The sequence below is a fragment of the Euleptes europaea genome, chromosome 15, assembly GCF_029931775.1.
Source record: "Euleptes europaea isolate rEulEur1 chromosome 15, rEulEur1.hap1, whole genome shotgun sequence".
In the NCBI taxonomy this organism is placed as follows: Eukaryota; Metazoa; Chordata; class Lepidosauria; order Squamata; family Sphaerodactylidae; genus Euleptes; species Euleptes europaea.
Genome location: NC_079326.1, coordinates 11,701,696 through 11,727,487, shown reverse-complemented (window position 1 = coordinate 11,727,487; position 25,792 = coordinate 11,701,696).

Here is a 25,792-nt window from a genome sequence, read left to right as displayed (position 1 = left end):
TGATGTCATTCAGCAGGAATTGACATATGGTCTGTTCTTGCATTAGTAATTCATCCAAATTAATTCCAATTTGGTTAAGCTTAGCTAAAATTGTGGAGAACCAGCTCGCCCTATAGGAGTCCCTCAATAGATAGATAATTAGGTCTTTCATGTTAGCTCTATAATGGATTTTAATCCAATACTTGAAAGTCAGTATCCAGGCTCTCGTCACTAATAGATTGTGGCCTATTTCCAGAGATATAGTTGAGTATGAAACACATTTGGGGATTCCTAATATTTGTCTTATAAAGTTCGCCTGGAGGTTCTCTACGGTATTGTTAAAAGCCCCTATCCAAATTGGGTTATCATAAATGATTTGGGGCCATATATTTTGAGGTTGAAAATGTTGATAGCCGCAATGACATTCTGATTGCCCTTAGAGAATTTTTTTTTTAATTGTGCAGTTGAATGACTGGCCAGGTTTACCATCCTGTTTCTGTGCTTGGTCCAAGATAAACGATAATTAAAAGTAATGCCTAAATATTTATAGTTTTTAACTTGTTCTATTGGGGTTCTTTCAATACTCCATTTCATTGGCTATTTATGTTAATAGTTGGAGTTTTATAGTCTGAAAATAAGGTAGTGAACTGATTAATCCATGTTTCTGGAGATATTGAAGATTCTGGGTTCCCTAATTTTTTACCCATCTTGTCTGAAACAATTCTCCAGAAAATTTTGCTATTATTGGATTTAACAGCTACGTGTAATTGGTCCCATTTATCTTGAAAAAAATATCTTTTCTTATTACAGACCATTTCTTGATAAGTTTTCTTATGATTAAAATATTTAATTTATTAGGATCCTCTCTGTTCAAAGCAGTTAAATGAATTCATTTCTAATGTAGAGCTGGTTCACGCTCTATGTGGCAGTCATGTTTGCTGTATGCAACTACGTTCCCTCTGATGGACAACTTCGAGCATAAAAACAGTCCAATGGACATGCACCAAAGAGCCACGTGTAGTTAGTTGCTGCTCTCTGAATGGAGGAAGGTGGTTTGTCTCCCCTTTTACCTTTTCTGTTTACCATACAAATTCAGTTATTAACACTTTGGTAGTAGGTTTAAACTAAAATGTAAGGTTCAAATTGATCGTTAGTTGCCAGACTTTCCTTAATTCCAGAGGATCCTGCTTCAATTGATTGATGTTATGCTGACACACTCCCCCCTCCTTCAGGGGTCTAGGTGATCACTCTTATAAAGGTAATCATTGCTAAAGGGAAAATGGCTACTGGGGAATACCTAGTTATTATGATCCAAAGGTTTTTTTTTCTTTGCACCAAGGAAGATGTCTTTAACTGACTCCAGCCACACAAGCACATGTTTGAACCATGCCGGAGTTCTCTTTTGGCCAGTAGAGAGCACCAAGAGAGCCTGTATAACCTGGGTAGCTGGCACATGGCCTGACTATCAATCTACTGTGTAGCATCAGACAAGAAAGCAGCAGTTGCATTCCATACCAGCTGAAGGTACTAAGTTGTCTTCAAGGGCAGCCCCATGTGATGACCCGAAGTGTAAGAGTTTGTGAAATCTAGTTGTAGATGCTTTCTTCACTTTTGTCCAATAATCCAGAGCAGATAAACCTGATCCAGTAAACATGTTTAGAAAGTCAAAACAGTGGAGCAGCTGTATGAAGATGAAGAGTTGGTTTTTATATGCCAATTTTCTCTACTTTTTTAAAAAGGAGAATCAAACCGGCTTACAATTTCCTTCCCTTCCTCTCCCCACAACAGACACCTTATGAGGTAGGTGAGGCTGAGAGAGCTCTAAGAGAACTGACTATCCCAGGGTCACCCAGCTGGCTTCATGTGTAGGAGTGGGGAAACCAAACCAGTCCCCCAGATTAGTCTGCCGCTCATGTGGAGGAGTGGGGCTGTCCGTCCATCGCCATCTTGCCCCACCTCCTCCTCACTTTTGTTATTTACAGTGCATAACCTGAGACTGAAATTACCTCAGACCATGGACATGCGGAGATTTGTAGGCTGACATGTGATAATAGGAGCACACACATTTGGCACTGGCTACAGGTTACAAAAGTGAGCAGTAATGATGTGAGGAGTTAATTAGTGCGACTCATCTTTTTTCCTATGCTGAACTCCTCTCTAAGATTTTAAAGTATTCTGTTCTGGTTTTTCTTGAGTTGGCTTGTATATTGGCTTCGGTGAGGGATCGTTTCATATTTAGCTACTAATCCAGTGTTTCTATGAGTGTTCATGCCACTTTTCCCCAGAAGATCTATAACAGCAGACCATCCAAAAGGGTTCGGAGGGTATTTTCATCGTGAAAAGTCCAGAGAAATCATGCAGCTTTTATATATGTTGAACCCAGACCCGTACTGTCTTTGTTCTTTTGATATCTAGCAAATATCTTACATTAAATGGTTCTCTTTTACTTAATATTTTATGTAACCTTACTGAGGGTCTTTGCTGCTTGAACCTACTTTTCCAATAAGACAGAATGTTATTTCCTTTTTCTTGTGCAGTATTACTATGTGCCATTAGCAGAACAATTCTGTGGTCCTTCGATACTTGAGGCTGCTGTGCCATGGCTGAGCTGCCATTACTATTGTGCCATTGTGGTTTGTTTCTGATGAACCCACAAGAGTTCTAAGAATGTGGCCAATATGCCTTTCTTACTTTTCAGTGCTTGTGATTGACAGGAGGCTCTCCTGCCCCGAAGGGAGAAACAGCCCCTAGGAGTGCCGCTGTTCCAACAGCCGGTCACCTTTCAGGAGGAGGATGGGAGGTTGGAGGGAAGCAGAGGAGGAGCGAGTTCAGACCTGCCTCAGGTAGAGAGCAGTGACAGCTCAGGTCTGGCTCAGGAAAAAGGGCAGACAGCGTGAGGGGTAGCTCTGCCTGGTTGTGTTAGTTAGCAAAACTTGACGCCTCTGTGTACAAAGCAGGATGCTCCAAAGTGGAGTAAACACAGAATGGCAAAAGTGTGTAAATTACTACATCTCTTTACCAGAAATCAACATGCTGCACTTAACAAACTATGAACATATTGCTCTCAGTGTAAAAACAGAGCGTCCATATGATGATCCACAAACGGTATCACGTAAGAGTCCTTATTATTCTTGCTTGCTTTAATCGCTTGTAGGAGAGCACGTCACCCTGGAAGTGACGGGGGTATGCGATCGGCCCGAGGTTATCTAGTTTGTTAAGTGCAGCATGTTGATTTCTGGTAAAGAGACATAGTAATTTACACACTTTTGCCATTCTGCCTAGTTGTATGGCAAAGTGGTTTAGCTCTGTCTCTAGGACAAAATAGAGTACCCCACTTCTTAGGCCTTTCTCTGGTGATGAGCAGACCTTGTACCTTTTAGCCTGACTCAAGTGCAGGCTGGTGTGGGTGGAAACCTGAGTGTGTGAGAGAGGATCCCACCTAGTGGCTAATCGGTAATAGCCGGTGTTTGTCTGAAAGCGTTACGGAAAATCCAAACTACTCTCTAATGCCATAACAGATCTAATTTTAAGTGCCTTAGCCAGGTTTCTCCTTTGTCAGCCTGGAGACCGGTGCTGATGTTCTATTCCTTGAGACTATCCTGTAAATAAACAACTCTTCTTTGTTGTTTCAAATCCTTCCTCGGTGATCTCCTTAAATAACTGGCGCACTGCAACATTGACCTCACAGCAGCGAACCCAAAGACTGTACACTCGCTACCATTAGAGAACACCTGGTAACCGAGGGGAAGGTTTAGGGTTTAAAACAACCCTAGATTCCAGAAAATCTTAGGAGGCTGTGTGTGTGTACCCTTCAGCAGGAAAACAATAGGCTTGTCACAGTGGTGTACCCCTGTTAAGCCTGTCGTAGCATAAACAAGAGAGTCATGTTCTACCTTAAAGTCTTGCACATTCATCATAGCATAGGCTTTCTTGGGCTTGAGCCCACTTTTTAAAGATATAGTCGGACTCCATTGCAATCCCAACTTTGTGGTTCTTCTCGGTTATTTGGCCTACAAAGGAAACACTTTTGCATAAACAAGATCTGTCCAAACTTGTTGAGTGGACAAAAACATACACCAAATGAAATTCACTGCGGCTATAAAGTAGTGTATTCTGGAACAAACAACAAAAAAGTAACAACAACAAAAAACTGACCTGGGTGTGATGTGATAGTGACTAACCGGAAAGAGATCTTGGTGGGTAGCTCAGTGTGCATCAGCAGTGAAACAAGTATGTTTCATGGTAGGGGTTATTAGGAAAGGGATTGAAAATAAAATGATCTTGTATAAATCCATGGCACACCTGCATTTGCAATATTCTGAACATTTTGATAATCCCATCTGAAAAAGAGTTTTGTCGCTATGGAAAAACTGCCCCAAAGGGCAACCAAAATGGTCAAAGGATTAGAGCATCTTCCCTGCAAGAAAAAGGCTAAAATATCTGAGTTTTTAAAAGAACTGAAACAGATTTCTAAGGGCAGGAAGAACTCTGATAAGTTTATAAAATTGTATGTGATGTGGAAAAATTGTGCATCGTTCATGATAGGGGAATTCAGGGTCACTCAGTGAAGTTGATGGACAGACAAAACAAAGCACTTCTTCAAACAACTCATAATTAACTTAATGAATTTACTGCCATAAGATGGCATAAGGACCCTGCCATAAGATGTGGTGAAGGACCCTGGCTTAGGTGTCTTTCCAATGGGAATAGACAGAGTCATCAAGGAGAGATCTATCTGCAGCTATTGGCTATGGTTGCTAAAAGAAACCTCCATATTCAGAGGCAGTCTACCTTGTAACCAGTTACCAAGGACAAGAATGGGGGGGGGGCAATTGCCCTCATGCCTTGCTTTCAGGAAGCATCATGCTGAGCAAATATGATGCTGGACTATAATGGACTCTTGGTCTGATTCAGTAGGGCTTTCCTTCTACCTGCGCAATAGAAGTGCTAGGCCATCATAAATTTAGTAAGCTAGCATAATGGGTTGTTTCTTTGGCATAAGGGACGTAGTAGTGATTTTATCCTTTCTTTGAGGGTGTGATGCGAGGATGGGATTGAAAGCCATTGTTGTTTTTCATCCTAGAGGCTGCATTTGCTCGTTGGGAAGAAGCGATGGCCCTTGGCCGGAAGCAGCAATACTGAGATACATTGATGTTAAGATAATAGCAATAAAAATTATTCATGTTGTATAAAATATATAGCACTATTTCCTTTAAGTGTTAGCTTTGTTTTCTATTCTTAATTTGTATAGCTTGCAACACAACTTCCTCACAGAACTCTTTACAAAATGTCTATTTTCTCTCTGTTAGAATATAACCGAATGAAATCTATACAGATGCAAAGCCTCAATTACTCAGCCTTGCCTGTTTTTTAATTCAGAGGTAGTTTAATTTTTCCCCTCTAGAATTCTAAATGCCAGTTGGTAGTTTGAAAGTATAGATCATTAAACTAATTAGAGGCTTTCGAAGTATGTCAAGCGGTTTGACAGCCTGCAAAAATACACAGATACTGAATGGTGCTAAGAAGCACTATTAGGATAGGTACAGATGTGACATTATTGGAGTGGTGAGGCTGCATACGCAACTGCATTCTTGTCAAATGAGCAGTTTTCTTTCCAGGATCAACTTCAGGAAAAATGAGTCTGTGAGTTAGCAGCACAACCTGGTTGTGCGCAAGGTTGATTGGCTAGTGTTTGTACTCTGCAAGTCCAACACACATCCTTTATTTGGTGAAAGATTTTTGTAACTCTTTAAACTACCTTTAAGAAAAAGCATAATTAATGAAGCCTGTATTGTGTAGCGGTTGAAGTATCAGACTACGATCTGGGAGACCAGACTACGAGTCCCCACTCCACAGAAGCTTGTTGGGTGACCTTGGGCCAGTCACACTAACCTGCTTCACAGGGTTATTGCAAGATGAAATGGAGGAGAGGAGAACAATGTAACTTGCTCTGGATCCCTGTTGTGGGGAAAGGCAGGGTATAAAGGAAGAAAATCAAATAAAAGACTAGATGTACATGCATGCTTTCAAAATTTAAAAAAGGGCAATTCATCTGATTTTACCTTGTTGTGACTCTATGACTCTCATTGCACACTTCTCCCCTTTATCCCTCCAATCCCAGATGTCTTAGTGATTTGTTTGCATTGGATTTTTACACTGAGTCATTGTGTAGCTTATTATCAAGCGCTGACTTCCTGAATAGTTAGTTCTAGTGTTCACACTGAGTCCGTCAGGTACGTTATTGCCTAGCATGTGTTATTTCTAGCACTCTTTGCAGGCTTGAGTATTATTTTGTCATATAGTACACTGGTGGCTTTCAAATATCCTATCTTTAAAGAACCCTTTCAATATTGACTTGCCTGCTGAGGAACCCCATTTGTCTCCCACAGGATCCCAGTGTGTTGTACATGATTCTGGGACATGTTATATGGCGCAAACTCAGTTTGCCCAGGGCAGTTTCCAGGCCATTTGGAACTCAGTGTTGTGCTGGCTTGAGAATCCCAGGCACAATTAAGTGCTTCCTTATGCTGTTATTTGGCTGGGAAAGATTGGTAATGGTGGGCAAAGTTACTTTTCAAGGACTTTCCTGCTATTATTTATCTTCTGACCACCCCTAAGAAGCTTCCAACACTGCAACAGGCAAAACACATTCGCCTGGGAAGTCCTGGCTCAGCTTTCTAATGTTCATAGTAAATGTCAGAACTTATGTGCTCCCACAGTGCAGTGCTGCAGTCATGGCTGGGGACTTCCTTCAGAGGTGAGAGGATGTGAACACATTTCACATGCCTGATGAAGAGAGCGCACAGGTAGTCTTCCAGAAGGCCTTCCTTTAGGAGTGAGATTGGTTGAAACACAAGTGGTTATCTGGTCTAGTTAGCTTCTCCACTTCAGTGACTTGTATGAGAGCAGAGGGAGGCACTTGCAATTGGGAAAATGGTGCAAGTGGGATTTCCCCCCCGCAGTGAAGTACTTTCCCTCTTCATTACATTGGAGTAATTATCAAACTACTGATGCTGGATCAGAGTTAATACTATCGTAATAGTGGTGAAGAGAGACTATCTTTCACTGTTCCAAAGGAGTTCTATATCTTTAGGTTTCTTTAAACTAATCTCAAGATTAGAGAGGCCCACATCTTAGATTTTGGAGTCTCTAACTAGAAAACCTAATGTTGTAAACCCAGGGGGTGAACAGTAGTAATGAGTGTGTTCTGCTGTGTAGGATTTACATATGCTATTTACCATTACCATGTTACTTTAGCCTGCTTTTCAACCAAAATTGGACCCCAGAGAGTCTTATAAGGATTTTTATTAACAAAACAAAGAGCATGAACATTTATTATAATGTGGAGGAGTGTGAGGCTCTTTCCTCCTTTCCTGCTGATGGTTCCATTGATTGCAGATGGAAGCTGAAGGGGGGCATGAAGCTTGGCTGCTTGTTGGCCTCCCTCTGATAGCTCCGTTGATGGGAGGAGAGCTCTTCTTATGCTGGATCGAGGGGAGTGAGAAGCTGCCTGGCTGCTTCCTATTGCTGACCCCATAAGTGATGGAAGCTGGGCTGTTAGTTGGAGCTGAGTATATGTGCCTCATATGTGTTTCCCCAAAGTGGTGTTGACATGGGGATATGTTCAATATAGGTATTTCAAACCAAGCATCTTTGTGTGGGGAGAGAGAAGAAGAAGAAGCAAACACAAGGCTGTCTTTAAGGAATAATTTAACTATGGTTGTGTGTATGAAACTGATTGGAGAACTCAAGTAGGAATCTACATTCTTTAAATCAATTGGGGGGAACCTCCTGTTGATTTATTATTTTTAATGACCTTGGACTCACACTCAGTGTGTAATTTTCACTGAGGTCAGTTTATTCATCCTCTGACTGAAACATGCTTCATCTCAAAGTCTAGCTTTCTTAGTAACCAGCCGGAACGATCTATTTACAGAATGTTAAAAAAAAATCCTGTGTGGTCTCTCTCTTTTAAAACCCCAACAACAAAGCAACAATGCTCCATCCCGAATGAAAGGCTGCTGATGGAAATTTCTGCCAACAAAGGGATACTTAAAAAAAAAAATCTCTGTAGCCTTGCAAGTTACTAGTGAAAGTGTGCAATACATAACCGCTGTCTCATGGTAAACTGACACAAAATTCCTCAGGAGTTGATTCACAGGCAAGATAGCAGGTGCTAATTCATGGGTTGCAGAGTGCAATCCATCCTCCTGTCGTGAAGCAGGAGTTCCAGCAGATGCCAGAGCAAAGAACCGTCGCCTCCTGGCTGCCTTCAGTGCATCTGTGTTAGGTCTGTATGTTTCAGCCAGGTCAGGCTCTAGTCCAGTTGGAGCTGTGTTGTAAGCCAACAGTATCAGCAGCCTTGCCTGCCTTTGCTGCAATGCCAGCTTTGGCCCATAGTAGTTAAGCTTCTGTCTGAATTTCCACTAATTCCCTCTTTTTTGTTTAGGGGTTTAGAAGCTGGCTGGGTAAGTGTTCTCCATGCTGCGCTTGGCACACATCAGCATCTTGCTGGGAGCATGGATTCTTCCCTCCTCCCCATTTTGTAGATAGAAAAGTATTTTTGGGAATACATTTAAAAAAAAACTGGATTAAAAGTGTAGGGACTTCTAATTTCAATAGTTTTTGTATCCACCTACAGATAGGATATAAGAATCTCTTGTGGAGTAGACATCATCAGCTTTTGTGCATTAACTGTGCTCATAATAGCGCATTTGCTTGTAGTGAATACAGACATCGGCAGAATTTGGAGTTGCTATTGACATAATCCATATGAATAGCAGAGCTGGGTTGGCTAGATGTTCCCTAAATTTGAACAATGGTTGGAATAGAGAATTCTTCAGGAGGGAATGGCATTATTCCCATACAGCCCAGGGCCAAGATTCTACAGCTTAGTCTATGCCAGTAATTCTTAATGGGAGCCATAGAGCCTCACCAGGAGCTGATCTACAAATCTTGTGAAGCATTCAGAACTTTGTGTGTGTGTGTGACATAGTGGGCATGAGGGATCCCCTTCTCCCTGCTTTTAGTGGCTTCTGACAGTCAATGGAAGAGAGTTCAGTGGTCTTCAGTACTATCAACCATGACATCTTTCTGGGTTGCATGTCAAGGATGGTCCTAGGAGGCTTTGTTTCTTCATTGAAGGTAGGTACCAGAAGGTGTTGTTTGGGGGCTTTTTGGCCTTGTGAACCTGAACTTATGGGTGCTGATCTTGTCTCCAGTGCTTTTTAGCATGTACATGAAGTCACTGGGAGAAATCTGGAGCTGGTTGTCATCAGTATGTTAATGACACACAAGTCTGTCTTTCCTGTCACCACCACGGTGGTGGTAGAAGTGCTAAACCAATGACTAGGTTTGGTAAAGGACTAGATAAGTATCGGATCAGGTTCATAAGTTAATAAGTATCTGATCAGGTTCAAGGTGCTGGTTTTGACCTTTAAAGCCTTACATGGTCTGGGACCGTTTTATCTTTGGGACCACCTCTCCTGGTACACCCCCCACACACCCCAAATTGCTCTATGCTCCACTGGTAATAATCTGCTGGTGGTCCCTGGCCCGAAGAGAGTGCAGCTGTCCTCAACAAGGGCCAGGACTTTTTTGGCCTTGGCCCCAGCCTGGTGGAGTAGTCTTCCTAGTGATATCAGGGCCCTGCAGGACCTTAAGGAGTTCCACAGGGCCTGTTAAGTGGAGCTATTCCGCCAGGCCTATAATTGAGGGCTTCCATAAGTTTATCCATCATTACTGGCCTCCCCATCCTCCCCCCCCACTTTTGACACCTGTGGGGGTTTGACCTGTTGAAACCCAGTTACACTGTGGTGTCTGAGTTGTTTTTAAAGTCACCTGGTTTATGGTTTTAATATGATGTTTCAAACTATTGTCCTATGGTTTTATGTATTTTAAAGGTTGTTACCCGCCCTGAGCCCGGCCTTGGTTGGAATGAAAAAAATAATGGTTTTGAAAAAAATAATGCAATAAATAAATTAAAACTTAATCCAGACATGATGGAAGTGATGGGGCTGAGGACAAAAGGTGATCTGGGACGCACCTTTTAAACAATTCTGGACGAGGTTACACTTGTTCCTAAAGGTCAAGTCTGTAGCTTGGGGGTATTTTCGGGTTGTAGAGTGCCTTGGACTGGTGAGTGTTGGATGCTGTTCAGAATGCCTTTTACCAACTGTATGTTCATCAGCTTCCCCCATTCCTGGAAAAAGCCAATCTTGCCGCAACTACACACACCTTAGTACCATCCAGATGTTACTGTAATGTGCTGTTTGTGGGGCTGCCCCTGGAGTTGCTATAAAATGCCTCTGCTAGGGTCCTCAGTGGGGTTTGCTGCTGTGATCACATTAAACCAGCATTGGCCTTCTGCTCTGGCTTCCAATTTGTTTCTGGACTCAATTCAAAGTTCTTGTTTTGATCTTTAGAACTCTAAATGGCATGGTTCCCAAAAGGGCCATCCTCTGTCTATACTGTCTAATGAGGGAGGGCTTTTTCTGCCTCTACTTTTTACCTATGGGATGCCTTCCCCAGAAACTGGGAGTGACCATATCCCTGATGCCCTTATGGATAGGTTTAAAGACATGCCTGTTCCCGAGGACCTTTGATCCTGATTTTGTTTACTTGTTTATGAGGCCTCTGATCCACTTTGTTGGCGTCTTCCTTGTTAAGCCCTCCTGTTAATTACTGGTTAACTATTTGATGGTGGTATTTTATTAGGGTGTTTTAAATTATTTAGTCACCTTGGGTGTTCTTTTTGAACAGAAATGCCAGATGTGGAAGCTACAGCGTTATGGAACCTCCCAATGGAGGTTGGCGAAATTCATTTTATTGGATTGTTTTAGCGCAGTGCTTGTACCCGACTCCCTTTCTTTTCTCAGTGAAGCTAAACTAGTTAGACAATAAATGTAGCAGAAGCAAATCTGGAGACTTGATTTATGCTGAGTATGTAGCCCTCATTGGGGCCATTCTTTGTCCCCATCTCCCCTTGGGAGAAATGGGAGGACAAGCAAACCATACAGCTGTGGGTCATGGGGATTGTGTGCTGAATGAGGCTGCCCAGACTCCAAACAAAATTCCATGGAAATAGACTTGCAGAGTAATCCTGTGCAGAGTTGACACCCTTCACAGTCCATTAACTTCAATAGACTTTGATGGGTATAACTGTTCAGGATTGCACTGTTAGTGTGCTGACGCTTCTGCCACATTTCCAACTTGTACTTGTCCCTTTAATACATAGTGCAAATAAATAATTTGTAAAGACAGGGTTTTTTTAGGAGTCAGGTATAGCATTGCACTGAAACAATCCAATAAAATGAATCTCACCCACTATCCATTAAGTGACATTTTGGGGAGAGTTTCTTTGTTAATAAAACCATTTTTAGCAATTGATTTTTGTCCTATCTTGACTCAAGATACAAAGGCACAGAAACAGAAAACTAATGAAACTGACAGGGGGAAAATGACACTCCTACACAGTGCGAATTTATTGAAAATGAAATTCATGCACCATAAATAATTCTTTGTAAATGAAACATTGCTGTACTATCTGTCTTGTAGGCACATTTACATTGAATGTCAGATCTGAAGAAAGACAATGGAATATATCAAAGTTATATTTTATAATTAAATTTCCCGTTAAGAGTCATACAGCATACTGTGCATAATTAGTGGTGGAGAACTCAGGGAGTTTTGCATATTAGCACCCTGGTCTAGAACATGTTTTTTTCTGAAATTAAGTGCTCATTCTTGGGACAAGTCAGGTTACATGGAAACAAAGCCCAAGACTCGTCATTTCAGCCCATAGGAAGGTTGCCACAGATATGTGCCATGACAAATGTTTTGAAAAGCATAATTTGCTGTGGTGTGCCAAAAGCTAATTCAGGATGTGGTGGCAGCGTGTGTGTAGTTGCTGTGTATTGTGCAAATGGGGCCATTGAGGGGGAACTAAGGGGACCAAATTCTGGGGGTTGTGGTTATCCCAGACGTTTATGGAGCTGGTCAGGTCATGTGATTTTCTTTGAGATTATGTTTAGCTCTGATCTGGGTGGGATGAGGGGGGGCAGAGGGAATTTTTGCCTAGGGGGTGTCTCTGGTGTTCTCGCAATTCTCTGTGCAGAAATATTTGGCAGCATGAGGTGGGCGTTTGCCTTTGCAGCCAGCATTCACAATGGTAGTCAGGATAATTGTCCCAGAGTCTCATTTACTTTGACAGAGTGCACTGTTACGGAGTTACTCACACTCATGGGGGTATTACTTAAAACATGCACATGGAAACCGAAACTCTCTTTGACTGTTTTAAAGCAGTGCATTAACCACTAATCCACAAGGCTGTGGGAGGAATGATCACTCTCCCCATTGATCATTCAGTACAGGTACCAGTCTTCTGACTGGAAAGAGGTCAGAATTTTATTTATTCCAGGTCTTGTTGAAAACGTTGTATTTGAGCCAGTAAGAACCTTATTTAAAATCACTCTAGTTACACTTGAACCAGAATCACAGTTATACAGAAAAGCCTAGCATATGTAAATAAGGCTATCAATAAAAAGCATGCATGTCATCCCTTCTCCTACCTACCCTGCATCTATTGATAAAATGCAGTTTCTAAAATTCTTACCAAGCCCTTTCAGAGGCAACAAACTTATCAGAGAAGACAAACTTTCAGAGGAGACAAACTCATCAAACTTAGATTTGAGAGGATACAGGGATTTTAAGGTGTGGCTGTCTTATATAGAAACAATTGGGTGAGCCTCCCATTATTTTCGTAAGCCACCTAATTCGTTTTCTTGAAAAGTATCTTTGAGGATTCAAAAGAATAATTGTTGCAAACTTTGTTACATTTGTTCTGGGATTTATTCTGGACATAAAACTATTGATTCATACGTTATCTTTCTCAAGGCTCGAAGCTGTAGCTTTGCTGGAATGGTGAAAAAATGCAAGTTGGCAGATTTACAGGGGAACCTAAAAGCAAATTCTCAGGCCTACTGTGTCAAAGCCCTGACCTGGGTGGCCCAGGCTAGCCTGATCTCATCAGATCTCAGAAGCTAAGCAGGGTCAGCCCTGGTTAGTATTTGGATGGGAGACCACCAAGGAATACCAGCGTTGCTGTGCAGAGGAAGGCACTGGCAAACCACCTCTGTTAGTCTCTTGCCATGAAAACTCCAAAAGGGGTCGCCATAGGTCGGCTGCAACTTGACGACACTTTATATACACACACACACACTGTGTCAAAACATCCTAAACAGTGGTTTAAAGTTAAAATACATGACAATACTTGAATAGAATTCTTACAGTGCATCCCTAAACAACATCACACCCTTCTAACTCCATTGGAATCGGCTTAAAATGGTGCAACTTTGTTTAGGATTGCACTGAAAGTGTGGGCATTTGTTTTGGCAGTTGGGCATATACATAGGACAAGTGGAATGGTTCTGTTTTCACCCATTCTGTCAAGGGTTCATTGGATTTGGAAGAAATACATTTGGGGTGGAATGTGCAGTTTATGCTGTTGTCATTGTTTGAGGGATGGGCATGGGCAACAATATCAATCATCTCAGCTGCCTGTTCTTTCTGTGCATATTGTTGCAGAGTTTGGGACAACTTCCTCAAAGACTTGTATTTCAGGTGATCTGGGTTGGTATGGTAACTCATCATAGTTTGTGATGAGCTCATAGAGTTGGAAGGGACCACCAGGGTCATCAAGTCCAACCCCCTGCACAATGCAGGAAATTCACAACTACCTCTCCCCCCCACACACACCCCTAGTGACCGGAAGATGGCCAAGATGCCCTCCCTCTCATCATCTGCCTAAGGTCACAGAATCAGCATTGCTGACAGATGGCCATCTAACTTCTTAGAAACCTCCATGGAAGGAGAGCTTACCACCTCCTGAGGAAGCCTGTTCCACTGAGGAACCGCTCTAACTGTTAGAAAATTCTTCCTAATATCTAGATGGAAACTCTTTTGATTTAATTTCAACCTGTTGGTTCTGGTCCAGCCTTCTTGGGCAACAGGAAACAACTCAGCACTATCCTCTGTATGACAGCCCTTCAAGTACTGGAAGATAGTTATATCCCCTCTCAGTCTTCTCCTCTTCAGGCAAAACATACCCAGCTCCTTCAGCCTTTCCTCATAGGACTTGGACTCCAGACCCCTCACCATCTTTGTTGCCCTCCTCTGGACATGTTCCAGCTTGTCTACATTGTTACCCGAAATGCTCTTTGATTGGGGAATTAGCTGAACAGATCAGTAACTTTAATATTTATATAGCGAGATCAACCAGCTATACCAGAGTCCATATTCTGTGACCTTGGAATGAAGACAGAGGCAAAAGGATTCCAAATTAATAGTGTTTATGTAGTCAAGCATTCAGTGGTGCAACACAAACATACACAGAGAATCTAAGAAATCAAAAGAGAGGAATACAGAGACATTTGCCATATGGCAGGCAGATTAAGGGAATATACTACCTTTCTTGTAGAGGAGTTGTCCGTCCAGAGTTCCAATAGACTAAGATGAACAAATGGGGCATGGGGAATAAACAGAGGGCAGGGATAGCCCGTGGCGAGTTCTAGCATGGCTGCTCACCCAGGCAGAGTGGCAGTCTGTATCAAATGGCCAGTCCTAAGGGATTGTCTGCACTTTCAGCAGCTTAGTTATACTCTTTTCCGGGGGGTGGGGGAGGAGAGGGGTTGGCTACCCTTTTGGTTCCCGTGTGACAAAAGGATTAATGATCGGCTGAGGGGTGGGGTGGTGACAATTTGACAATACTATTCTGATTCCAGTGACTTGTGCAACACCAGGAGTGTCGCTGATTGGCTTTAACGATCTAAAACAATAGGTGCGATCTTGCTAACATCCAAGGATCGTTATCTCAGTGCCTCTGAATGGCGTTGCTTAAGCAGTCCGATGATGCAAGGGGGGAGGGTGTTGGTGCAGGCTACATGCCTGGATGTATTCCCTGCTATATGGCTTTCACTGGAGCAGGATACACAGGAACATGGATGCCCTCTGGTTCGCTGGAGGGACTGCCTTGGCTGCTGCTCTTTGACTGCCGATTTTGCGGGATGAAGAGTCCTTTCCGCGGCGGCACAGGCTTGCTGCTTGGTCTGGAAAGGCTGCTGCATGCATTTGCCGGGGTTGCCATGACCAGTCCATGAGATGGGCAACCCGTATGTTTACAACATCTTTCTTAAATTGTGGTACCCAAAACTGAACACAATACTCTAGGTGAGGTCTAACCAGAGCAGAGTAAAGCTATACCATCACTTCGCGTGATCTGGACACTATACTTCTGTTGATGCAGCCCAAGACTGCATTTGCCTTTTTAGCTACCGCATCACACTGCTGACTCATGTTCAGTGTTCGGTCTACTAAGATGATGTCTTGAGAACAATAAGAGGTGGGTTGGTCGGTTTTGTTACAATCTTTCATAGGCAGTGGCCTGTTACAATTGTAGTGGAAACTAAAGACTGAAATATGATGACTTTGTCAGCCGACAATTAAACTTCCAGTTGAGCAAAAATGAACTTAGTTTCTGGTGTCCCAGTCTGGCACTATGCCCACCTGGCCACTTTGGTGCTTTTCCAAATTTGACAGGGGTGGCATCATTAAATACCTCACTTGGCCAGATTCTGAATCTTCTGTGAGTATGCATTGGGAGCCATATATTAGCCTGATAACTGGGAAGGAAGGGGTTCATCCATTTACTTTCCACAGGCCATACTGCTGTTTTTAACAAGTCAGGGCCATTTTATCTCAGGAAAACTGTTGTGGGGTGGAGGCAGAAGCCCCTCCTCCCCTATGCCACACCTAAACTGGGCTCCTGCTGGGCTTTCAAAAGTAGTTCCCTGAAGCTTCTGGGTGGCTACAGGGAAAGCCATTTTGTCTAGGAAATAGAGCCTGGAATTGCTTAAAAAATGTAACGTATAGGTTTGGCTCTCTGAGAAACAGATAAAACACACTGTCCTTGGGAATTCCTCTTGCTCTTCTTCCCATCTGGTTATAGAACCTGTTTCTTTGTTTGCAGGTATGATTGTGATCTTTCTCTATGCAGCACAGCTTACTTGCTGTCAGAATGCCATTTATTTTTGGTGTCGCCGACAGGCATTTAAAAAAATGTTTACCCCCTTCTGCAAAACTGTAGTTGCATGATTATCATACAGAGCAAATGTTATAGAAGAGCTAAGCAAATCACATTGTGATGATTGTCTTGTGTGGGTGTGGGGAGGAGATAAGCTGCTTTCAACATAAATGGAAACTGCAGGTGTGCACAGAAAGAAGATGGAAGCTAACCCCATAATCTCAATTGCTATTTAGTGCAGTGGCATGTTATTTCAGAACTGTCCTTCTTTTGCCACCAAGTCACAGCTGACATATGGTGCTGCTGTAGGGTTTTTAAGGCAAGAGACCTTTGGAGATGGTTTGCCATTGCCTGCCTCTGTGTCACGGCCCTGGTATACCTTGGAGGTCTCCCATCCAAATACTAGCTAGGGTCGGGGCTCAGAGTGTATGACTGGCCCAAGGTCACCCAGCAAGATTCCATGGCGTGAGTGGGGATTTGAACCTGGATTTCCCAGGTCCTAGTCTGATACCTTAACCACATCCCCACACTATCCATGGACTAGAATAACTGAATTTCTGACCACCATGTATGTTTCATTGTTCTTTCTCTTTGTTGGATTTGGCAGTGCTGAACGGTATTAGCTTAAGATACACATGCCACATTTAAAGCTTACTTAGCCCACTCAGTACTTTGTGTCTGTCTTGCATATAGTTCTGCATCCTACTGCAAAGAAAACCCTAGACTAAGCTTTTGTGAAATCAGTTTCTGTTTAAAAATCAACAATTATCAGTTGTTGGCTCCGGGAAACTATGCAATACAGGTTAATGTCTGTGTTCTCAAACTGTGGAGCTATGCCCCTTGGCTGGGACATAAATAAACTATGGGTGTGTGTGTGTAAGATTTTACATTACTCCATTGTTAAGATTGCAAAATTGGTAGAATTAGGAAGACAGAGATTCTAAGGTCTTGCTGTGCACTTGTTAGTAGGGGATAGAGGTGGGTGGGCAGATGGAGTGGTCAGTGGTAACAGCATGGTGTAGCGGTTTTGGACTAAGATCTGGGAGATTTGGGTTTGAACCCTCACTCTCCATGGAAGCTTGCTGGGTGTCCTGGGGCCAGTCAAACATACTTAGCCTAACCTACTTCAAAGTGTGCATGTGAGGACAAAATGGAGGAGGGAAGAATGCCGTTAGTCACTTTCAGTCCTCATTGGGGAGAAAACTGGGGTATAAATGAACCAAATGAAAAACGTCACCTATTGTTTTAATATGTTTGTGAAAAAAGAAGGGTTGAATGCCTCCAGTGTATGATGTGATAGGAAAAAGGAAGCTATTTGGCAGATTACCAGTTTAGGTGAGAAAAGCATGGTTTGTTTAAAAAAGGATGAACATTAGGTGACTATAATCACTTTTGTACTAGGCTTTCTAAAATCACAGGGCTTAGACCCTGGACTCATCCAGTCTCTGCCACTAGATTTGTTTTGTGCTCTGCCCCTTGGCTGTATCCAGATATCAGAATTTTTATTTCTAAAGTGGACAAACCTGAACAACTCTGAAATAATTTTATGTTAGGAGGTTTTCTTCAGAGCAACATAGATATTTGTATTCTTCTTGGAAGCTATATAGAGTTATGCAAGTAGCTGCAGTATAAATCTAAATTAAAAATTCCGTCCACATTCCAGATCTTTAAATAAGAAATGGGATATAGCTTCTCCTATTACTCACATTGATCTATCTGCCTTTGAGTTCTTTGAAGCTTTAGTTGTAACAACTGATAGCTTTGTCTTTTATTGATGGCTGCCAAAGAATAGAATGCTTGTGCATGTTTAGATAATAAAGCATTGGATGTAGGTTTTGAAGATCTACATTTAGATCCAATTCCACTGGTAAGATGTTGGACAGACTAGCTAGGTCTCTGACTCTTGTGGCCTAACCGCACAATGCATTGTTCATCTTCGGTCTTCAGGTACAGTCCCACATAGGGGAATATGCTTGCGCAGGTCTGCCATCTGAGGTTTTACAAACTTGAGCCACCAGTAGGCGCAGCGGAGCCATGTGGGTGTTCCTGCCTGAACCATCACGTGCTCCCATCATGCTGCGCCCCCTTCCCTCAGTTCCTTTTTCACCCCTGTTGGAATCAGTTGCATCTAGCCGAGCTGTGAGTTTTTCCTTAGAAAGGCCCCTTCTCACACTGGGTGAGGAACAAAACCTGGTGGTGCAAAAAAACCTATTTTAAAAGTGCACTCGCTGCAGTGCCAAACTAACCTAAACTGAAGAGCATGAGCTATGCCTGCTCTGTTTGAGCGAGGATCACAATGCTTGCCAAAAATTCACCACCAAGGCGAGGAATGATCGTGCAGCTAAACTGAAAGCTGCGCTGTGGCAGCAAGCCTTGGAGTCAGTTGAAACCCTGGCAAAACCGGCCTCGGAACTGACCCGTCCCTCTAAGACTTCCTCAACCGCTTTGATGAGATTGGCCTCGTCAAATTGCAGCTTGGAATCGAAGCTGCCCTGGAATTAGTCTTCCTCACCAGCTCCGAGATGTTCATCGGAACTGCCTACTAAATTGTTAAAAACATTTTTTTTCTGTCAATAAAAATTCTATATAAAAAAAGGAACTGCCTACTAAATAACCTAAACTGAAAGAAATGGAGAAGGACAAGAAGAGGGAGAAACATTTGTCAGATCCGGAACATCATCGCCCAACGGAATCGACACGGAAACCATCTCCTGAGGTCCAGGAGGTCTTACCTCCCCTTTTCAAGACTCTCTCTCCGAGACTTGAATCACCCCATATGTCATTCTCTGAGGGTGAGGCGGATCCAGCATGGGATGCCCCGTCGGATCGGGAGCATGGAGCTGAGTTTTATAGGGATGATCCCCTTTGGGCTCCTCACTCAAACCTGATGTCTCTGGTCCAGGGAAGAGTATCAGAGGAACATGCCTATTATTTTGGGTGCGGTGGAACACAGGCAGGATGGTGCTGCTGCACTCGTCTTGTTAGTGGCTTCCTAAAGGCACCTAGTTGGCCACTGTGTGAACAGACTGCTGGACTTGATGGGCCTTGGTCTGATCCAGCAGGGCCTTTCTTATGTTCTTATGAGACAAAAAGGGGTCACCTGGCATCCATCTTTGTGCCATTCTACAGCAAGCTGGCTAGGCTGCACCAGCGAAAGGAATGTTGCAGCTTCTCCATGAAGACAAAAGAAGACCAATATAAGCCATTTACATTTCTATACCCTTCCTGAAGTAGAAAGAAAGTTCCTGCCATATCTTTTCAGCCCTGTTCAGATGTACCCCTAATCCTAATCTTTCGCCAGCCTAGCCCACTGACTCATCTCTTCCGGACCCCTCCTTAATCTTCAGCTCTGACTCAATGGTTGGACACTTAATCTCAAGTATCCCAGCCATCATTTTCTGATGACCTTATTCACTGCACCCTATTAATCCTATCTGAAGCCATCCAGCCTTTGTCATTGGCAATGACCAGCCATTCAGACATTGCCAGTCATAGCCTCCAGCTACATTTAGGGGTATAAGTATAGCCCCATTGGCCACAGTAAAATTGCCAGTGCTTTTCCCTAGGACCCAAAAATGTGAGCCCTGCACTTATGTGCAGTTGGGGGGGGGGGCATCTGGGAATCAAGCTTCACCAAGGAATTCCCAGCAATTGTCTGCTTGACAATTCCCAGGGCAGACCCTGGAACTATGTATCAACCATAGGAATAAAAATGAACTACGGTACTTTCTATGGTTGATGTCGAAACGAATAGGAAAATGAAATGTGTCATAGATGCTAATTTGATCCTGTTTGAACTGTGCTTTCCAACATTATTCATTTAGAAAATTACTGTACGTTTTGGCCAGGAATATTAGGGGATAAAATCTCATTCTATATATATCTCATTTTGGTAAATGAGTTTCTAGCAACAATGGGAACACAACAAACAAAACGAGCATGGAGCTGATTTCTCTGTAAAGAGCCAAACCAGATGAGCTAATCTGAAACCTCTACATCTTCCAAGAAATGATCCTCTGGCTTGTAATTCTGTGTAGAACATTTCCACTGATAGTACTTTTGGAGTTTAAACAACTTCAGTAGGTTACTGAGGAGCCTCTGATCATTATTTGTTTTAGAGTTAGGTTTGGATGAATCTAGCAAGGGGTAAAGAATTGCTGCAAACAGGACTGTAAATATGATGAAAACTGGAACAGATGTCTTTGAGAATTATGTCTTTGCTCCATGGCAAATTTATTTATCCTTTGCCATTTAAGCAGTATGGCCAAAGCAGATAGAATTCCTCCCTAAGCTCTCCTTGCCCTCTTCCTTTTAACATCCTTCTTGGAAACACAGGCACTATAAACTTGCAAAGCATTTGTCCACATTAGATAAGGGCTACCTTATCACACACAAAACTGTCCATCTAGTCCTTGAGGGAGGCTTCCCCCCCCATTAGTTCGAGACCATATGTTTAGTATATTTGAACATGCTGTTGTCAGAAATTCTGGAGATGGTATCCTGTTTCCTAGTGGAAAAAACGAATCCTAAGAAAATGAGATTTAGGGACTAAACAGTGGACTAAATAAACTGCCTTGTACTGTTGTACTTGCTGAGCCTGGGTATAAATCCAATAAACATTTTTTTTTTAAAAAAAAACATAAGATACTCTGCAGTCTGTCATCATATGAATTCTGTAATGTGTGTGACTATAGAACACTCATGCAATGTAGAACCATATAGACAGAAGGCTCTGAAGATTGTCTAGTCCAGGGAGACTCAGTAACTTAGGAGTCACATGTGGCTCTATGACATGCCACCTGTGGCCCTTCTGAGCATTGTTCCAAAATGTGGCACTTGCCCCATGTTCCAGGAGAATAGGCAAGGCTCTGGCCTGATGGGACTTGTAGTTGGCAAGTGGTGGCCACCTTAAAACAGCTGCCAGTGGAGGAATGGGTAAGCTGTTAGCTTCCTTGAGGTGCAGGCCTGGTGCCAGGGATGGAGGTAAATGTGGCTTTTAGGTTGGTGGTATTCTTGAACTTAGGTCTCTGTGCGTTGCTGAGTGAGTACCACTGGTCTAGTCTGAGCAAGATCCGAAGCAAGATCCCTGGTACTGAAATTCTCATGAGATGCTACCCATGCTAAACCTCCCTGCTTATATATTTATCAAGAGCAGCACAAAAGCAGGAAGGTGCAACCTGCATCTGCTATCTTGTTTTGGGAACAGCCCATCATTTTATGACCACCCACCATCATGGTCTGGATCTGACTGGCATTCCTTTGCTTTCTGATTGGATGATTTGGCCAGGTGAGCCATTCCACAATAATAACTGCCATGACAGTAAAGGTGCCAGGCCTCCATGAGGACTAAACCTGGTGAATAGAATTGCTGGGAGCAGTTTTTGTGCAGACCTGAGTTGGTGGGTGGGAGAGGCTGTCTATCAAGTATGTGGGTTCCAGGCCGTTCATTTTGTTTCCACCTGTCGTGTATTTTCTGACTTCTCTACCCAATTGTACAATACCAGACAATAAGATATTTTGCCTTGAGGGGAACTGTGTTTCTGTAACTGAACTTTATTAGAAGGTGGCTGCCTTCCAGATGAGCTGCAATGGACTGAACATGTTGGTCGATGCCAAATGGAGAGACCTGATATAATTTTTCCACTCCAGCTTTTGTTACACAAAGAAAAAACGAATCTGCTCAAATTGCATGTCTGAGTTAAGACCTTGATCATGTATGTATGAAAGTGACTGTACTTTTCTCGACAAAAGCTTCACATATTATTTTTCTGTGGTCTTTGAAGCAAGTTCTTGTCTACACACTGTATGCTCTTTTGCCTTGTGTAAAATTCACGTATCTTCCATTCCTTCCTTAGTTTGTGTGTGGCAGAAAATTTGTGTCAGTTATCCATAAAAGACTTGTACCTAGTACCAACAACCGTCTCACTAGCTGTCTCTGAAGATTGTGACAGCTCAGGGTGTCCCTTCTGCCACACCATACAATAGTCTCAGTTCTAAAAAGACCCAGAATCTTTGGGAGCATCTGGTTCGGTCTTTTTCTCATGGTGTGCTGTTACTAGGGTTTCCTTGTAATATACCTGGAACAACGTAAGGTTGTATTCTGACATCACACTTAAGTGTGATTAAATAAAATGTGTATGAATCAGCCTTGTTGATGGGATGTTGGTACTTCCTTTTCCCCCTTCCCTTTTTGCACAGAGAATCACGGATCAAACTAACTCTAGTTACCCATGAAGTATGAATGCAAGTTAACTCAAGTTAACCCCCTCACCCCCAGCTAATTAAGATTCTAAACCAGAGTTTTATTCAGCAAATGGGAATATTCTGTGGCACAATTGTGCCTGTTTCCAGCTCATGTTTATGTACAAATGTCTACCTACCTTTGACGTGTCCTTTGAATCTTTGCCAGTTTTTAGGGCATTTTTTTTTAAATAATAATATTTTATTCATTTTTGAAAGGGGTACAGGAAAGGAAAAAAGGGAAAAAACAGATGGGGGAAATTTTTGCAATTTGTTTTGCGTCTGTACCCTTTAAACTCATCTGCATGTCGTCTTGGGTCGTTAACCTTACTGTGTACGTTATTCTTTTGGCGTTTCAGGAGGGTGAGGGGGGGAGGTGGGGCCTGGGGGGTAGTGGGTTGGCGTTTGTGCTGCCGTCCCTTCATCCCCCCCTGTCTAATTTTGCGCCTGGTAGTGCTTTGTGTGGACCTGTATTATTCGATATTGAGTTTTTGTTTGGAGGTGTTATCGATCTATCTAAGAGATGTTTGGTCTGTCTCATGATGAGAGTTTCAGATTCTTCCTGTTGTGACCTGGATGTAATCCTAGGTATTTTGTCCTTGCGGTCTAAGTATGACCTGGGTCGGTTCTCAACCGTATATTTCGTATAATAATTCGCCATCTTTGGTGGTGGTGTTCTAACTGTGTGCTGTGAATCAGGCTTGTCAGTCTCGCCATCATTGAGTACTCTAATTTTTTTGTAATCTATTCAGATATTTTTGGGTATTCTTTGTGCTTCCAGTTTCTTGCATAAAGAACTCTCGCCGCAGTCACTGCATATTGAAAAAATTCCTTTTCGTGGTTTGTATCTGAGTTGGTGTCATTCCTAAAAGCATAAACTTCGGGTCTAGTTCAAAGTCCAGCTGAAGGATTCCCTTGATCTCTTTGTGTATTCGTTCCCAGAATTCCAGGGCCTTTGTGCAGGTCCACCATTGGTGGTAGAAGGTTCCTTCTGCCTCCGAGCACTTCCAGCAGTTCACCTGGTTGGATCTGAAAATTTTCTGTAGGTCTGTGGGTGCTAGGTACCATCGGTAGAACATTTTGTACCAGTTTTCTCAGACGTCTTGGGTTGTTTCTTGGTTTGTTTAAAAATGTAGCTTTTGCAAAAACAGGTTCTGTGATTTTATGCTGAGAAATGCACACTGTCTCTTCCTGCTTTTCAAACTGTTTATCCAAGATGAAGATACTATACTAGGTTGATCTTGCAAAAAAGGAATGGTCTCCTGGGCAAAAATGGATTTGCACAGATGTACACACAAATCAAGAGAGGTTTTTGTGTGTGACAAAAAACAGGCTTCCTTGTGCACTCATCCCTCTCCCAACTGTTCTTGGAGAGGTTTAATTTTTTGTGTTATACTCTGAGAACATGGGCGGGGGGGACATGTCCACAATCCTCCCTCCACTTGATTGGAGACAAATAGCATGTTGTAAGCAAACTTCAGGGGCTTTTTGAAGCGTCCTTGCCAAACTAATATTCAGGAGTCTGAGGAATTCACTCTGACAGTGGAACACAATTGTTTGAACTATGGTATTGTGAAGAATGTTTTCCACTCTCTTGCATCTCTGTTTCTCCCTTTGCTTTACTGCTCTTGTTGAACTGCATATTTCTTTTTAATCCATAGGAATGTAACAACATCAAAATTCGTTCGCCCACAAATGATTTGTCTTTTGTGGGATGAAACAATATCCCCATTGATGGCCTGGAGAATGAAACTGACTAGCCGTACTAGAGTTAGGAGAGGAAGCATTCTATAGAATAACTTTGTGTGTGTGTGCGCGCGCGCGTGTGTGTGAAATGGCTGGGAATGAACAATGTTAAGCCCATTGTTAATAGTCTGGGAACATAAAGCTATGTCATATTGTTGAAAAGACAGAGGATCCACTGAAGTCACAGATGTTTCATTTAAATTCAAGGCTTTAGGTTTGGTAAGATCTTTCAGTATGGTCAAAAGTAAAACAAAACCTTAGATATTCTAGGCGTTGATAGCTCAGTTATATTGACGTTACTAATTAGAGTTCTTCCTGAGTAAAATATTTTGAAATGCTTTATACCCCCTACTTTCAATGTCCGTAGGTTTGTCCCAAATGCTTTCAAATGTGGCCAGTTCTCTAAAATGCAGTGTCTGTACATAAGGATTTCTGAAAACTTACTGGTTTGTGCATACAGTGAAACAACCTGAGGTTTTAAATTTTGGGGTTGTTATTCTGAATCAGCTATTTCCCCGTAGGCTTGTTTGCACATAATTGAGATGGTTGTCTCAGACCCTGAGGTAATAGCAAGCAAATGGAAGGGATGTACTGAATTTCTCCCAGTAGAGAGCTGATACCTCCCCCAGCTTCCTGTCCACCTTAGTTACCGTCTGTGATACTATTTTGAGAGCAGAGGGTAGTCAAAGGAGCCTGCAGCTCTTTTCCTTAGTTATAATTTTATTTGGATTTTCTATAAAGAATAGAAAAGTTGTATAAAGTTGTATAAAGAATACATGGTTGAAATCAATTAAGATATTTTTGTTCCTGCGTAAGTGATAATGTAAGCTAGCCCTGAGGTTAATATGACTTATTTCAGTTGACTTCACTTACTGAAGAATCAAACCTATTTGAAAATCTGAGAGGAAATTATTAGTATGGTTTCAAGTGGCCTGTTTGTCTAGCCCAGCCCTTTTGAATCTGTGGGTACCTTTGGAATACGGGCTGTTACCGCACTAGGTATTCCCAGCGATGTGTTAAGAGTTTGAAAGTGTTATAAAAAATACTGTTCGCACTTTCTGTGTATTCCCACCGATGTATTAAGAATTAGAAAGTGCGAACAGTATTTTTTATAACATTTTCAATGTATTCCCACCGATGTATTAAGAGTTTGAAACTGTTATAAAAAATACTGTTCGCACTTTGGCCCCTTTAGCTGTGAAGACGTCTTCCAACCATTTTTTAGCCGTGGCATCCAAAAACCCTTTTAAAGCGATGTTTTTTATAACATTTTCAAACTCTTAATACATCGCTGGGAATACATAATGCGGTAACCCCCTCTGACACTAGTAGAGGCACTTTCACACATGCCAGATAATGCACTTTCAGTACACTTTAACGATCGTTTGCAAGTGGATTTTGCCAGCCCACACAGTAAAATCTAGCTTCAAAGTGCATTGAAAGTGCATTATTTGGCATGTGTGAAAGCGCCCAGGGTATTGAGTTCAGTGGCTGCCACAGGAGGTGGAGCCAGCCCTGTATGTCAGAAAGTGAGGTTATGCATAACCCAAACAGTAACACTTTTACACTTCAGAGAGAAGCTCTGCTAACCAGAATCCTTTTTAAAGTGGACATATTGTTCAAAAACATTTTCTTGCATACACTGAGCTTACTTTCAACCATGCAGTGAAGGTCCTTGGACTGTGGTCGCAGCTGCTGCCAAAATCAGTATTTGATTATTATTATTATTTTTAAATCGGCTCAGCCATT